The sequence below is a fragment of the Leuciscus leuciscus genome, assembly GCF_965113295.1.
Source record: "Leuciscus leuciscus genome assembly, chromosome: 5".
NCBI classification, from domain to species: Eukaryota; Metazoa; Chordata; class Actinopteri; order Cypriniformes; family Leuciscidae; genus Leuciscus; species Leuciscus leuciscus.
Window position 1 is genome coordinate 5,278,382 of NC_138729.1, and position 16,239 is coordinate 5,294,620.

Sequence of the window (16,239 nt, forward strand, 5' to 3'; positions counted from 1 at the left end):
AACATCTATGTGTCGAAACTTCACACATTCATAGACAATAAATGAGAAATAGCCACAAAAATTCAAGAAGAAATAAATAGCTCAACCAGTATTTCAAGCTGGAAGGTTAAGAAGAAAAAAACAATGCCATATATATTGTAAGAACCATTTTGGGTTTAAGTTCTTAAAGTCCCTCTGTGGTGAAAATCAAACTTTTTAATGTTGTTTATATGTCTATGTGGTGTTTTCAATATGCTTTAAGACAAACCATGTGTAAATTCATAAGTCGACACCATTGCTGAGTATTTTCTCCTTAAATCTGCAGTGAACCAAAGACAGTCTCAAAAACGCGTGTTTCTGACGTCACAAACTACCTTGTAACCAATCAGATCAACGCGTGATCGTCAACGAGTGGATCTCTGAGCTGCTGTGAGTGAGTGGAGGCGGGGCTCATTTGAATATTCAGAGAACCAAGTATACTAAATGAGGCAAGGGTGTAGAGTTACATTCAAGCTATTTTAAGGCATGAAGAATTGTTTTTCAAAGGAAAAAAAAATTCAATATGTAATTTTGGTAATCAAAGATGAGTTTTAAGGGTTAAAATTAAAATAACCTTTTTTTTTTCTTAATGTGATCATGATTTTCTTTCATGGGTCATGAAACCATGTTTTCAATAATATTTTTATTTCGTTTTTATTGTTATTTTTAAATGCAAAATATTTCAAAATATGATATACCATTCACATCCATAGAGCAAACAGTGCGGGATAAGTTGCAGTTTTATATTTAGAGTTTGAATCCAAACGATTTGTATCCTGAATCATTAGAGTTTGAATCCTAAACCATTAGTATTAGTGATGTCTGACTTGGCAAACGGCACTAATTCATTCTTAATGATACAGACAGGAATGGCACAGTGTTCTACAAAGGCAGGACACAACAAGTTTCCAGCACAACATAATTTTTCTGTTCTCTATGAAAGCAAAAATGCTGCACGAAGCAGAAAATAGCAGCCCATCAGAGCATATTTTATGTTGTAAGGTCATTTTAGATGAAATGAACCTCCCCAAACTCCAAACAAAACTGGAAGCACAGGATCCTCTAGAATCTCATTATAAGGTTAAGATTTGTTTTCATTGGAATAACATTGAAATAGCCAAACTCAGAAACTCAGGAATTACTGGAACAGCCACATTTATCAGAAGGGAGTGTTCACATGTGTTTGGACATAAAGTGCATCACTGAAAGTGAATAACTCCTTAAATGTTCCAAAAGGATATTTTCACAGCGATGTAACTGAAGAACATTTAGGGTTCACGAACTGCTCCGAGACACGAAGGTTGAGGATCCAAATGCAGTTTTATTGAAAGGGTAATCCACAATCACAGTCAAAAACAGGCAAAGGTCATAAACACCGGGTAATCAGTCCAAACAATAACAGGGTCAAAGGGTGTTCATTGCGTCTGTCACGTGACAAATGAATGAAAGACTTGGAAGGTAAAGTAATTATTTATGTTCCCTCTAAATTATTTTGGACTGCATTATAATGATTTGTTAATTCAGAATATGATCAAGATTGTGTAGGTGGATGTTTGAGGAATTTGCCTGTTAAAATTATAACATTTAAAGCCCCTTAAATGAACGAAATGACTCGAAAAAAGATTCGTTCATTTTGATGAACGAGATCGAACAAGAGAGCCAGTAAAATGATCCGAACTTCCCATCACAGCAAGAAGATCGAAAACCCATCCATCCATCCATCTTCTACCGCTTATCCGGGGCCGGGTCGCGGGGGCAGCAGTCTAAGCAGGGATGCCCAGACTTCCCTCTCCCTAGACACTTCCTCCAGCTCTTCCGGGGGGACACCGAGGCGTTCCCAGGCCAGCCGGGAGACATAGTCTCTCCAGCGTGTCCTAGGTCTTCCCCGGGGTCTCCTCCCGGTGGGACATGCCCGGAACACCTTCCCGGGAAGGCGTCCAGGAGGCATCCGGAAAAGATGCCCGAGCCACCTCAACTGACCCCTCTCGATGTGGAGGAGCAGCGGCTCTACTCTGAGCTCCTCCCGAGTGACTGAGCTTCTCACCCTATCTCTAAGGGATCGCCCAGCCACCCTACGGAGAAAGCTCATTTCGGCCGCTTGTATCCGGGATCTTGTCCTTTCGGTCATGACCCACAGCTCATGACCATAGGTGAGAGTAGGAACGTAGATTGACTAGTAAATCGAGAGCTTCGCCTTGCGGCTCAGCTCCTTCTTCACCACGACAGACCGGTACAGGGACCGCATTACTGCAGAAGCTGCACCGATCCGCCTGTCAATCTCCCGTTCCATCCTTCCCTCACTCGTGAACAAGACCCCAAGATACTTGAACTCCTCCACTTGAGGCAGGAACTCTCCACCAACCTGAAGCGAGCAAGCCACCCTTTTCCGACTGAGATCATTTGGACCAGGAGAATGCTTGGAATTGCAGTGTGACACTAAACAAGACTTCGCAGGGAATGACAGAAAGAACCAGGCTTATATAGGGTGAGCAAACAAGAAGATGAGACACAGGTGAAAACAATGAGTGCTAATGAGTCCAGGCAGAGAATTATGGGAGATGTAGTTTGTGAGGGAATGACAATAGTCTGTTGTGGGTGGCTTTCAAGGGCACTGCAGCTGATAATATTAAATAATATTTTTTTTTTCCCAGTGTGAAGAACATTTAAAAAAAAAATCTAAAGAACCTTTTTTTGCTGTGGAAAGGTTCTATGAATGTTAAAGTTTCTTCATGGAACCATCAAAGCCGATAAAGAACCTTTTTTTACGGACTTATCCTGTTTATCTCATTGGTTGGGACATGATCATGAATCTTACTTTCTGACATTATGAAGAAATCTTGAAATCTCGAAAGAAGTCTTGAAATTTGATGCATCCACATATTTCTCCTCTCTGGAGGACAGACGCTGTGTGCGGTGCTTTCTCCAGCCTCATGTCTGATGTCAGATAAGCACTTCACGGCTCATTAAACACACACTCTTTACGAACCCTACAAACACAGCAGAAGAATATTTCTGTGATCAGAGGCTGCAGGTATGGCATGTGGGTGTGTGTTGGTAAGTAAGCAATAAAATTGAAGTTATTCCCAAAACCGTGAGTTTGAACTTATTCTGTCATTGTTTACTCACCCCGTATTTAAAAAAAACACCATAAAGTATCATAAAAGCAGTCGACTCATGTACATTTCTTCTGAAATCACAGCAGCAGACAAGCTATTCACTGAAAATAAGTATATTGGATATATATATAAAAAAAAAAAAATTCTGTATTTTATCATTAGAAATAATGCTTTTTCACTTCCTGCCCAAATGTTCTTCTCCCACAAGAGTATACAACATTAAAACATCTCTGAAATGCATTAAAAAGCACACAACAACTGGCCAAAGCACCTGACATGTCAGCCTAGCCAATGAAACAATATGCTTATGACATTTCTTGAAGCTTTTAACATAAACTGCTCCCTCGCTTTGGACAGCAAATGACCTGGCATAACTTTTCAAGGCAACGTTTCTGGACACAACAACATACAAATAAAGTAAAAACTAATAAAATAAAGACTTGAAATGTAGTGCGCATGTCAGATTTTTATAGTACATTATTTTAACTGCCACTGAAATATAGAGAGAATTTGAGTTCAGCGTATAAAAGATACTGTATTGCAAGCTTTGTGCCATAATCCTCATTGAGCATTAGCATGGAATTATTAAAGGATGGATGGATGGACAAGGAGATCAATAGAGGAAAACACTCATATATCATTGGCATGGAGAAATATCAGTAATCTACAGCTCCCATAGACATCTGTCCTTTCTCTCAGACACGGCATCTGAAAACACACTGATATTCAACATGAACTCAAAATCGACCCCGTTTGCTTATCATAAATGTTTGTAATGTCATCTTTTCTTAAAATATAATAACTTGATCCCCCATTCCTGTTTTTAATATGATTTCACAAATCCCAAATTTTTTTTTTTCAAGCCACCCATTCTGGCATGATCCCATCAGTTTCAGATGGATCCAATTAAAGTCACACCTTGAATTTTTTCCTTTGAAGTATGTCAGATTATGAAAGCGAAATGAGTTTCGAACAGAGTTTCGCCTTTACAAAAGCCAAACATTTGGAGCTGATTATGAGATGTTTACTTCAAAATGTATTCATTCACACTTGTGCACTATGGTAAAAGTGTTTATAACATGGTATTGAACATAAGTCCGTACTGATTGATCATTTGCCCCCATAACCATAATTTGTGTGCAAAGCAACAAAAGTTGTTGGTGTTTTACTGGTTCATTTCATCTGGAAACTTGCAGTATATTGTACGTATTGTTACGTTTTTGGAGTTTTGCAATTCCTGAATGCAATTGACCTGGTATTTATTTTCTTTAACATAACATTTGAGGCAAATTTGAGAAAGATTATCCATGTAGAAGAAGCTCTGATTGCCACTGACCTTTCAGTGCATGCTGGGATGTGAATGAACCTTTTGAGTTCACTGTGTCTTGTCCAATTACAAGTTCACAAATGTTATCTTTATCTGCGATTACACTATTCTCCAGTTCTGTGCTGTTCTCTTGAAATGCAGCAATGCAGTATCCGCTAACGTTGTCGGGTCCTGTAAGATAAATTGCTTGCCTCATTTGCAAGTGGCTTTGCATAAAAGCATTCGCTAAAAGAATAAAATGTAAATGCGAACAAACAATGCATAAACACAGAGGACTCCAGCTGTCTGAAATATCCTTTAGAACAAAAGGCCTGTGATTGTTGTGCAACCCAGTGAGTCACCAGGTCACCACACAAATATCAATTCATTTAACACACTTGATTAAAACAGCATGCTGACATCCAGATAGCAGTTTATTAAAGATGAATGCTGCGCACGCTTAAATTGAAACTCAAAATCCCAGCGGCATTACGAGCAAAAAATGGTGCTAATATTATTCACCGAACACAAAGGGCTGACAGTTGTCTCCGGCTCAGATCTATGAAATGTTGCATTGAAATGTTTGCACACGCAGTAGAGAAAGGTCACGCGTCCACACGACCCTCGATATCACAGGGCCTGCAGGAGTCGTCCTCCATCTCAGCAGCTTCTCACAGCCGACTGACACATCCGAAAATAAAAATGTTGGGCTTCTCCATAGGGAACCCATGTCCAATTTTACTGTGCGCGTGTGTGTGATTTCTTTCCCGGCACCTCCATGCTCTCTGTCGGAGGGTGAAAGGGGAAACAGAGAACTTCAAACCAAATATGAGAAAACACATTCCTCTGAGGCAGTTTGAAGAGTCTGTGAAAAGGTCGAGGACAGAGTTCAGGAAATGGACACACTCAAAAGAGGGAAGGAAGAGGAAGAGTGTGTCTGGTTAATGTGTGTGTGTGTGTTTAGTCGAATGTTCGCTCACCGTGTCTTGAGCCTGTGGTGAAAGCTTGTTTGTTTTTTCCTCCTTTACATCCTCAGACAGAAAGAACAAACTATACAGAAAAAAAAGAGCAATTGACAAATTAATGAATTAGTCTGGGGCAGAAACAAACTCTAGGAAAGTACGCATTTGGCCAACATTTTGCCAATGCATTGCATTCTTGCATAGCTGTGGCGTACTATCACAAACCCCGTATCTCAGTTGTACAAACAACATCTGTGGTTGGTCCGGACTTCCCCCAGATAGATATAAAAAGATATCTGCGGTTGCTTCGCATCTGATGGGAGTTAATGTAATGGAGCCTGATTGCTTGAAGCTTCTAATGAAAGTGGTGAGGGCGATTACACAAACAATAAACCATAAATGAACCTAGTGATCCAAAAACATTCATCCATAATAGATTTGTTTATCTTGTTTTAACATGACAGATTTAAAAGAGAATTCCTCTCAATGTTTATTATCTTCAGTTGCAACAAAAGTGGCTGTCTCGTGAACACGGTTGTCCAGCGATGAATTCACGAAAGCAAACAAATGTCATATTTGGTCATATGCTTTGCTTCTGAAGTCCACACTGCCAAGTTCCCTTTCAAGGGAACTCGCGTTGCGTCGAAATTGACGCTATGTGAACGCTTTGCGTGATGACGTCTTGAAGCACATGTAAAATCAGTCCAATGGTGTGGCGGGTGACGTCACGTACCAGGAAGCTATAAAAGCCGGCCCGAAACAGAAAACGAAAGCTTTCTGAGTCTTCAGTTGCGCTCTGTGTGAAATCTGTCAGTATATTTGGTGTTGTCTGTCTATATCATATATATATATATTCAGTATGGCGAGCAAGCAGCAGTTTAGAGTGTGTGTCCATCCCTGCCCGCGTTATTTAACGGGAGGTGATACTCACACTCTTTGTGTTGTTTGTTTGGGAGAGGAGCATGCCCAGTCAGCACTCGAGGGTGGTGACTGTGTGCATTGCGACGCGCTTCCATTGCGTACGCTCCGATCCCGCTTGGCTCGGTTCAATCCCGATCGCGTTCCCCAGGGCTCTGGTCCCGCCGCTGCCGAGGCACGGCGGCAATCACAGACCTGGGGTTCGCAAATGGATCTATCAGTGGATGTTGAGACGGGCTCTGCCTTATCTCAGCCTCCTTCTGATAGATCCAGTGCCTCTCATCAGGGTGTGGAAGCACGCGTTGCGGTTTATTCCCCCCCGATGGAGGCACCAATACTGCAATTGTCCAGCTCTGAGGAGTTGGACGTTGTTAGTATTGACGCTGAGTCTGAGGATTCGCCACCTCAGTCTCATGCGTTTGAAGAATTGCTTGATGTTATCACTAGAGCTGTCAAGCGATTATCTATTGAGTGGCCAGAAGATAGGCAGGGCGCTCGTTCGAAAAGCAAGCTCGACGAACGTTTCCTGCCATCTAGTGCACAGCCTCAGCGCAGAAGCCTTCCGTTTTTCCCCGATCTCCACACCGAGGTGTCGAGATCGTGGGGGAAACCAGTGTCATATCGAGTGTATACTGCACAAACATCACACTATTCATCCATTCACAATTATAAAGAGCATGGTTATGAGGAGATGCCGAAGGTGGAAGAGACGCTCGCGAGCTATCTCTCTCCAGCAACGGCATCTTCTCTGAAGGCTCCTGCACTTCCATCCAAGCCAGTAAAAGTTACATCTTCCCTGGTTCATAAAGCTTATGCCGCCGCCGGTCAAGCTGCAGCGTGTTTACATACAATGTCCATAATGCAGGCTTACCAGGCTGAGTTATTGGGTGATTATGAGGAGGGCGGGGGTATTAGTGCTGATACGGTGTCTGAACTGCGTAGAGCCACAGATTTGTCTCTCAGGGCCACCAAGGAGACGGCTAAATCCATCGGCCGCTCTATGGCAGCCCTGGTGGCCACTGAGAGGCATCTGTGGCTCAACTTAAGTGACATAAAGGACAAAGAAAAACATGTTCTTTTAGATGCACCAGTATCCACGCAAGGGTTATTTGGAGACGCAGTTAATAGTGCTGTAGCGAAGTCACAAGAAGCTTCAAAACAGGCAGCTGCACTTCAGAAACTTCTCCCCCGCCGTTCTTTCTATGAGGCTGCTGAGCGGGAGCAGCCTCACTCCTCTAAAAAGAGCGCTGAGCACCGCGCCACTCAGAAACAGAGCGTTTCCTCCCGTGCTCCCCCACAAAAATCTCGGGGACACGGAGGGCGCTCTCAAACCCAGCAGTCTTCGAGGGGTAAAACGGATCTGCGGACCGTTATTACCGCCAAGAAGGCTGCTGGGGAAAAAGTCCTGATGTCTGAGGGCTCAGGACAAATGAGGGTAGTCCCCCCGAAGCAGAGCGGTTAACACCTCTTTTCACGGTGCCCGTCTCTCTTCGGTGCCCTCAGGGGACCGTTCTGCCAACCCTGCCGCCTCCGGTGTTACAGGGCGCAGCGGTCTCCGGCGAGCACATATCTCAAGGTCCACCCGGAAACGTAGTGGCCTCGGGATGCCCGCCCCCTCTGAGGAGGGTGCGAGAGCAGTCTGTTTGGTCGTTCCCTGCCGGTGCGCCGTTACAGGGCGACGAACCGACTACTCAACAGCAACAAAATCCAGAAACCAGTCTCGAGAGGCTGGTACCTCTAGTAGAATCTTTGACAGCGTGAAAGCTACTGTCAAATGTTTCTCGTTGGGTCCTGCAGACCGTGGAAAAAGGGTATTAGATACAATTCTAGTAACGCCCACCGCGGTTTATGGGGGTCCTGCCCACAGTGGTGGGCCCCGAGCAGGTTCTGGTTATGGAACAGGAAGAAAACACTCTGTTAGAGAAAGGGGCCATAGAATATGTACCTCCCTCCAACAGGGAAACCGGGTTTTACAGCCGGTAGTTCATAGTTCCAAAGTAGGACGGGGGATTGCGTCCCATTTTAGATCTTCGAGTTGTCATGCAGCTCAAGTTCAAAATGTTAACATTGAGACAATCGTGCCACAGATTAGTCCGAGGACTGGTTTGTCACGATAGACCTCAAGGACGCATATTTCCATCCGTCCGTGTCATTGGAAGTTCCTGAGGTTTGCTTTCGGGGGCAAAGCATACCAATATCGAGTTCTTCCATTCGGCCTGGCTTTATCACCCCGCACTTTCACCAAATGCGTGGATGCAGCTCTGGCGCCTCTGCGCCTCCGGGGTATTCGCATCACGAACTACATCGACGATTAGTTGATTTTAGCTCAGTCGCATTAGATGGCGGTTCAACATCGAGATGTTGTTCTCGCCCATATGAAAGAGTTGGGGTTACGGCTGAACGCCAAGAAGAGTGTGCTTTCTCCATTTTAGAGGACCACTTTTTTAGGCGTGGTTTGGGATTCAGTGTCGATGCAGGCGCGCCTGTCATCGCCACGCTTCGATTCCATCCTGGCAGCTGTGAGAAGTGTAAAGCTAGGCCAGCTACTCACTGTCAAACAGTTCCAGAGACTGTTGGGTCTCATGGCAGCAGCTTCCAACGGGATACCTTTTGGACTGCTGCACATGAGGCCCCTGCAGTGGTGGCTCAGGACCAGAGGGTTTTTCCCTGAGGGGCAACCCATTTCGCACAATCAAGGTCACGCGGTGATGCCTACGTGCCTTGGTTATGTGGAAGAAACCTTGGTTCCTGTCCCAGGGCCCAGTGCTGGGAGCTCCTTGTCGTCGCAAACTGCTAACGACGGATGCTTCCCTCACGGGTTGGGGAGCGATCCTGAGGGTCGCTCATCTCAAGGTCTGTGGGAAGACCATCATCGTTCCTGGCATTCTATAGCCTAGAGATGTTAGCTGTCTTCCGGGCTCTGAGGAGCTTTATCACAGGTCTCAGGGGACACCATGTGTAGTACATACGGACAACACGTCGGTAGTCGCCTATATCAAGGGGGTTTGCGCTGGCACGCCATATCCTCTTGTGGTCCCAGGGGAAGTTGCTGTCACTCAAGGCAGCCTACATCCCCGGGGTCCAGAATATAGGAGCAGACACTCTGTCGAGACAGGGGCCGAGGCCCGGGGAATGGTGGCTCCACCCCCGAGGTGGTGGAGCTGATATGGAAATTATAAGTGGATCTGTTTGCGTCTCGAGAGACGTCTCACTGTCCACTTTGGTTCTCCCTCACGCATCCAGCTCCTCTGGGACTGGATGCTATGGTACAGACGTGGCCGAGGCTACGTCTGTACGCCTTTCCCCCAGTTGCTCTGCTCCCGGGAGTTCTGGAAAGAGTTCGCAGGGACCGGGTTTGCCTGCTTCTTATAGCCCCGCGCTGGCCGGGCAGAGTATGGTTTCCCGATCTTGTGTCCCTCCTCGACGGGCCTCCTCTGGAGCTACCCGTCAGGAGGGACCTTCTGTCCCAAGCAGGGGGCTCGATTTTTCACCCCCGACCAGAACTGTGGAACCTGTGGGCTGGCCTCTGAGGGGGCCCAGCTCATAGAGTCAGGTCTCTCAACTGAGGTTGTTGAGACCATTCTACAGTCCAGAGCTCCCTCCACGAGGAAACTTTATGCCCTGAACTGGAGAGTATTCACCTCTTTGTGTAGTGACCGTCAGTTGGATCCAGTCAACTGCCCAATTGGTACAGTTCTGGAGTTCCTGCAGGACCGGCTCACTGCAGGTCTGACCCCGTCCACTTTAAAGGTTTATGTGGCGGCCGTAGGTGCTTACCACAGTCCTTTGGGTGGAATGTCTGTGGGGAAAGACCCCTTTGGTATCTCGTTTCCCTCGTGGCACTTGGAGGTCCTCCTCCCTTTCGAAATCGGACCAGGAGGCGAATAATTTGCTTTGCCCTGTTCGGGCGTTAGACGCGTATGTCCACAGAGCTGCCCTGTGGCGTAAAAGTGACAATTGCTCCCCTAACAAGGGAGGTCCAGTGTCTAAGCAAAGGATGAGCAAGTGGGTGGTTGAGGCTATCTCACTTGCTTATGAGGCGGCTGGGCAGCCTTCTCCTTGGGCTGTCCGGTCGCACTCTACTAGGAGTATGGCGGCCTCTAAGGCCCTTATATCAGGAGTATCTTTACAGGACGTTTGTGATGCGGCAGGCTGGTCCTTACCGCACACCTTCGTCAGGTTCTACTCTTTAGACCTAGACTCTACTCCAGGGTCTCAGGTTTTGTCTTCTTAGTGCTGCTCACATGATTACACACAGGACAGACATTTGTAGCTATGGAGGCGTTGGTATAGACGTTCCCATAGCGTCAATTTCGACGCAACGCGAGTTCCCTTGAAAGGGAACGCCTCGGTTACGACTGTAACCTCGGTTCCCTGAAGAGGGAACGAGCGTTGCGTCGCCTTGCCATATCTCCTTCATGCCTGTCAGCGCGACTTCAGACTTTACGAAGCTTTCGTTTTCTGTTTCGGGCCGGCTTTTATAGCTTCCTGGTACGTGACGTCACCCGCCTCTGACGTTCCGCCACACCATTGGACTGATTTTACATGTGCTTCAAGACGTCATCACGCAAAGCGTTCCCATAGCGTCAATTTCGACGCAACGCTCGTTCCCTCTTCAGGGAACCGAGGTTACAGTCGTAACCGAGGCGTTTTTTTGGCTGTATATGTGCCCTTGTGAAAAACAAGTGTGCTTCATTTTAAATTATCGTGAATGTGAACTTGAGTGTACTTCAATTCTGAAACTGTACTTGCAGATAATATAGCCTAATATTAATGAAATTATAGGGCACTTTAATAGTGTTTCTCGTGACTTTTTTCTTTTTCTTTTTTTCTAAACAAACGTGCATTTTTGTAATAATGTCACATTAAAAGTTTTACTTTAAAGTAGATTTTAAATAATTGTAAAAAAATTATTATGTTTTAATAATATTTTGTGGTGCTTTATAGAAGTACACTTATTTTGACGTATTGACTAACATACATGTAAAGTACTTGATTATAATTTTACCCGTATAATATAATTTAAACTTGTGTTATTTAATATTACACTTGAAGTTAATATATTTAATGCACTTAATTGCAGCGTCATCATTACAATGTGTAATTATAAATGATTTAAATATACATACAAGCATACACGTTTCAATAGAAATTACATTAAAGTATATTGTAGATAATAGAAGTAATTATGGAAGATGAAGATGTAATCTTATGTGGGTCAAAATATCAATCTTTAGTTCAACTAATTGCATTTAATGTTTAAACTACAATGCATTTTCATTCAATTGCAATTAACATGCAATTATATGTCTGAAAACATTACATTCATACATTATACATTTTAAAGTGGAGTATAAATACTCTTATGCAAAACCTATAGCACACACACACACACACACACACACACACACACACACACACACACACACACACCAAGAACTATAATACACTGCTATTCTTCACTCAACTCTTCTACAGTGTAAAGAATTTCTAAATTAAAAATTACAGTCACATCTCCATCAAAAACACAAGCCTCAAACCCAGCTCTGAGAGCTCTGAGGGAGAGACTTTCATTTCGCTCATCTCTACCCATCCCTCCACCTATTATACTTCTCCTCATCCCCTCAGCCTCTTGTTGTTTTTACAGCAAATTACATCCGATAATTGAACCCGTGTTCCCTGCGTAGAGTAAGATCGAAATAAAATTGAGAGGAGATGTTTAAGATGTACCCAAATTGAGAGCTTTTGCTATTGATGTGGAACTGGGGTCGTTGAACACACACACACACACACACACACACACACACACACACACACACACACACACACACACACACACACACACACACAGCAGTGTGTTTGTGACAGCAACTGTAGACTGTGTCTAACTATAGATTACCTGTCAGACTGAGCTGGTGTGTGTGTTTGCTCATAAACCCTGAACACGCACTGCTGGGCGTCGTGTTACTCGCTTACAAAAATGCGTAAACTTCCTCCGTTGTCCTTAAATTGTAAACAAAATTGCAAATGAGGTTCTGTGAAGGTACAATAAGAACATTTCCTGATCTGAGACTGAAAGGAAACATTAACCCGCCTCATGCTCCTCTGGAAGTGACATCTATGTAGGAGGCCAAGAATGTCATGTTTTTTTAGTCAATCATTTAAAAAATAAACGAATGGAGATTTTGCACAGTGGGTGTGTTCGTGTGCTCATACGGGACGCAGGCTCGAATATGTGTGTCCTGCTCCCATTGCTCCTCTCTCTCCTAAACCTAAACATTATAGAAACCATGAAATCAAAATGGGTGTTTTGAGGCTTTTAGTTCTACCAGAAAGACTCGGGAGAATAAATACTATAACAATTAACATTTATTAACAGCCCAACAAGCAATCAAGTTCTTTGGCGTATAGGCCCCGTCCGTTGCTTGCAATCCGAGGGTCCGGATCTGCATATCCCGCCTGAAGATGAAGGCGGGGGCGCAACCGACCCCCTGCAAGGTATAGGAAGGGACCATCCTGGTGGTGGTGGGGTGGATGGAGGGAAGAGACCATCCTGGTGGTGTTAGGGGGGATGGAGAGAAATACCCATCTTGGTGGTGGTGGGGAGGATGGAGTATACAAGTATAGGAATATGATTGGATAGATGAGAAAGTAATAAGTGACGTAACAATTGAGTCTTCCCGGCAGAACTTATGCTAGAGCTTCATTTCTTTCATAATTTTATTTTAGGAGGTCATCCTGTGCCATTGTGCAGCACCACTCCTTTTGTGGTACTGGTAAGGTTGGTGTGTAAACATAAAATAAAAGTGACGAGGCTGTATATGATATAGGCCTATGTCAACACACAAAAATCATTTAATGAAATCTCTCTCTCTCACTCCAAAGATCTAAATGGGTTTAGATTATCCACTTTCCTTACAAAAATACCAGTAAGCCTCATTAAATCTAGACACACTCATTTAAACCATTTAATTTTTTACATAAATTTAAGAAAGGAACAGATATGATCCCACAACCAGATTACAGCTCCAGCCTCACACACATCAGCCCAGTGTTTATGGATAACAGCCCATCTCACTCTCATTACACAGATTTTAATGGCCATTGCTCACAGCGGGTGGTCCGCTGGCCTTGGACTTCAGCGAATGATGAAGGAACATCATGATAACGGGAGAACAAAGAGATTGTGGATGTGATTTTGAGAATTCAAAACATAAACATTTTAGGAAAAAAGGATATTTTTTGCTTTTGTGTGTGTGCATTACACTCTTAGAAAAAAAGGTTGGATGGGGTTCTATATAGAACTCTAGGGTTCTTGACTCAATTTTAAAGAACCCTTTATGCCAAAAAGGTTCTATATATATGGAGAAAAGTCTTAAATGATTACATAATACTTTCATGTTTAATGGGTTATTAAAATTTCTTCTAGTGATAAAAGTACGTTTAAGGAATTCAAATGTTACCTCATTGGCAACATCAAAGCAAAATTAACTTATTTCTGTGTGGCCTTATGAAAAAGAAATGTGATTAACTGTATTGAATGTGAACTTTTGGTGTACTTTAAATCTTAAACGCATGTTTTAAAAAAAACTGCTTGCAGATAATATATTAATAGTAAAACGAAAGGCTAAGTGTACTTAAGAGAGTACATGGCAAATACATTTCATACAAGTTTCAATAGAAATGACCTTTTTACGGCATTTTACCGTGAATGCTTGACAGTACTTTCAGCAGCACCATATTTCAAAGACAATAGAAGTAACTATGAATTTACATATAAAGATGTACTTAGGTATTACTTAAAGAAACACGCCGACTTTTTGGGACTTTAGCTTATTCACCGTATCCCCCAGAGTTAGATAAGTCCATACCCTTCTCATCATAGTTCCCAGTATGTATACGGTTAGAAGATAGCTGTGTCTCATGTGACTTTGTGAACATGTAAATAGGAAAATGTTGGCGTTATTTTGTCACTTATTGGGAGCAGTATGCTAGCTGGAGCCGTTTACCTCCAGTCTTTGTGCTAAGCTAGGCTAGCGGTGGGTGCGTCAGACAGAGTTACGGCACGCATGAGATGAGAAGGGTATGTATGGACTTATTTAACTCCGGGGGATATGGTGAATAAAGCTAAAAGTGTGTTCCTTTAAGTGGGTCAAAGAAGCACTCTTAAAGTCCCCTTGTAGTCAGTAATTTTATCCCTTAACTCATCTTTGATCTCCAAAATGACATGTTTTTTTTCCTGTGAAAAAAAAAAGTCTTCATGCCTTAAAATAGCTTGAATGTAACTCTACACCCTTACTTCATTTAGTATACGCGGAACCATGAATATGCAAATGAGCCCCGCCTCCACTCACTCACCGCAGCTCAGAATACCTTATCCACTCGCTCAACTTTACTTTAGTAAACGCCACATGATGGCAAGTGGAAATACTGGTTTAATTCAGCCATATGTTTGAACCAGAAACTGATTCAGGAGAAGCCGCTTGCACCCCCTGATGGTGAGGTCGACTGACAGATGGAGATTATGAATCGGTAATGAAATGTTGAATTTTCTATCGAATTTGAACCACTGAATTTGTGGAAGCGAAATAAAATGGACCGAATATTGCCTGTCGAATATTATAGGTTGTGTTTTTAAATAGAATTAATATTTTGGAAGTGAGATCTGAATGGTGATTATGGATTATTGAATTTTAATAATGAAAATGTTGAAATGTTTTGAATTGAAATTTTCACTGCTTAAATATACAACCATGTTAAATTTCAGCCCATAAAAATGCAAGCCCTAAAAATACAAGGCATTAAAATGCAAGCATATATGCATTTTTATTTTTTTTATTAGTGCAATTCAACAAGCTTTTTTGTTTCAAAAACATTTGTCATTTTTTTCCTTCCATCGTAAATGCCTTTGCTGCAGTATTAGTAAAGCGTAACGGAGACAGTGAAATGACAAAGAGAGAGAGGTGAAAAGTGAGAGGATTATTTGGGATTTTGCTGAGAAGAGAAGTGCTGGAGATTTCAGTAATGAGAAATTTAATTATTTGTGTGTAAAAATACGTAAGTATTTGTTTGCCTGTAAGGATTATCCAATGTGTGTGTGTGTGTGTGTGTGTGTGTGTGTGTGTGTGTGTGTGTGTGTGTGTGTGTGTGTGTGTGTGTGTGTGTGTGTGTGTGTGTGTGTGTGTGTGTGTGTGTGTGTGTGTGTGTGTGTGATTACAATGAAGACTGTAGATCTGCTCACATCTGCAGCCAATCAATCTCGATAGACCAAACCAGGAAATCACAAACAATAGGAAACTGGGCTCCTGCCAACTGTAAGTGTGTGTGCCTTCCTTATACAGTGCCCAGTTATTCATGTGTAAATAACACATACCATGTAAAAAATTTACAAAGGTGTTGTTCTAGGCTTTTTCAAGACATTTCTATCTCTATACTTTAAGGAGTAATTGTTAATAATTCGCTCTTATCTTAACAATTGTGCAAATGTCAACAATCTTAAAGAGAAATTGCACTTAAAAAGATACAAGACAGGTTTTGTAAAACACTTATGTCTAATTGCATAATTAAGTATTTATTGTTTGTCATCAATGTATCATCGGATACTTATCTGAAGATAAAACGCTAGAGAATCTACTATGATTATAGATCAAGGCAAACACAATTTCGATGTTCGCAAATGTACAGAACACCTGAACCACAAGGTGAAAAGAAAATGTGCACAAAAATGATCATAATAAAAAACTAATAATATTAATAATAGAATGGAAAATGTGCTTATTTTTTTGTAATGATATAGTTATGAAGCGAATGTCAGGTGACCGAACTTTCATTTCTGAATTTTTATAAATCTGATTCTGGTGGCATGTGAGCCAGTGGAGTGAGCCCAATAATAATAATAATATGGAAAAATAAATATTGC

At 42.7% G+C, this 16,239-nt stretch overlaps 1 long non-coding RNA gene across 1 annotated transcript; it reads right to left on the bottom strand.

The window, feature by feature from the left end:
- Positions 1-2,428: 2,428 nt before the first annotated feature.
- On the bottom strand, positions 2,429-12,393 carry LOC309499663. Its single transcript, XR_014206311.1, has 3 exons — positions 12,220-12,393; positions 5,421-5,490; positions 2,429-5,225 (listed from the first exon to the last, which is right to left on the bottom strand). It is a non-coding gene; the product is annotated as an uncharacterized lncRNA (long non-coding RNA).
- Between the last annotated feature and the right edge of the window lie 3,846 nt (positions 12,394-16,239).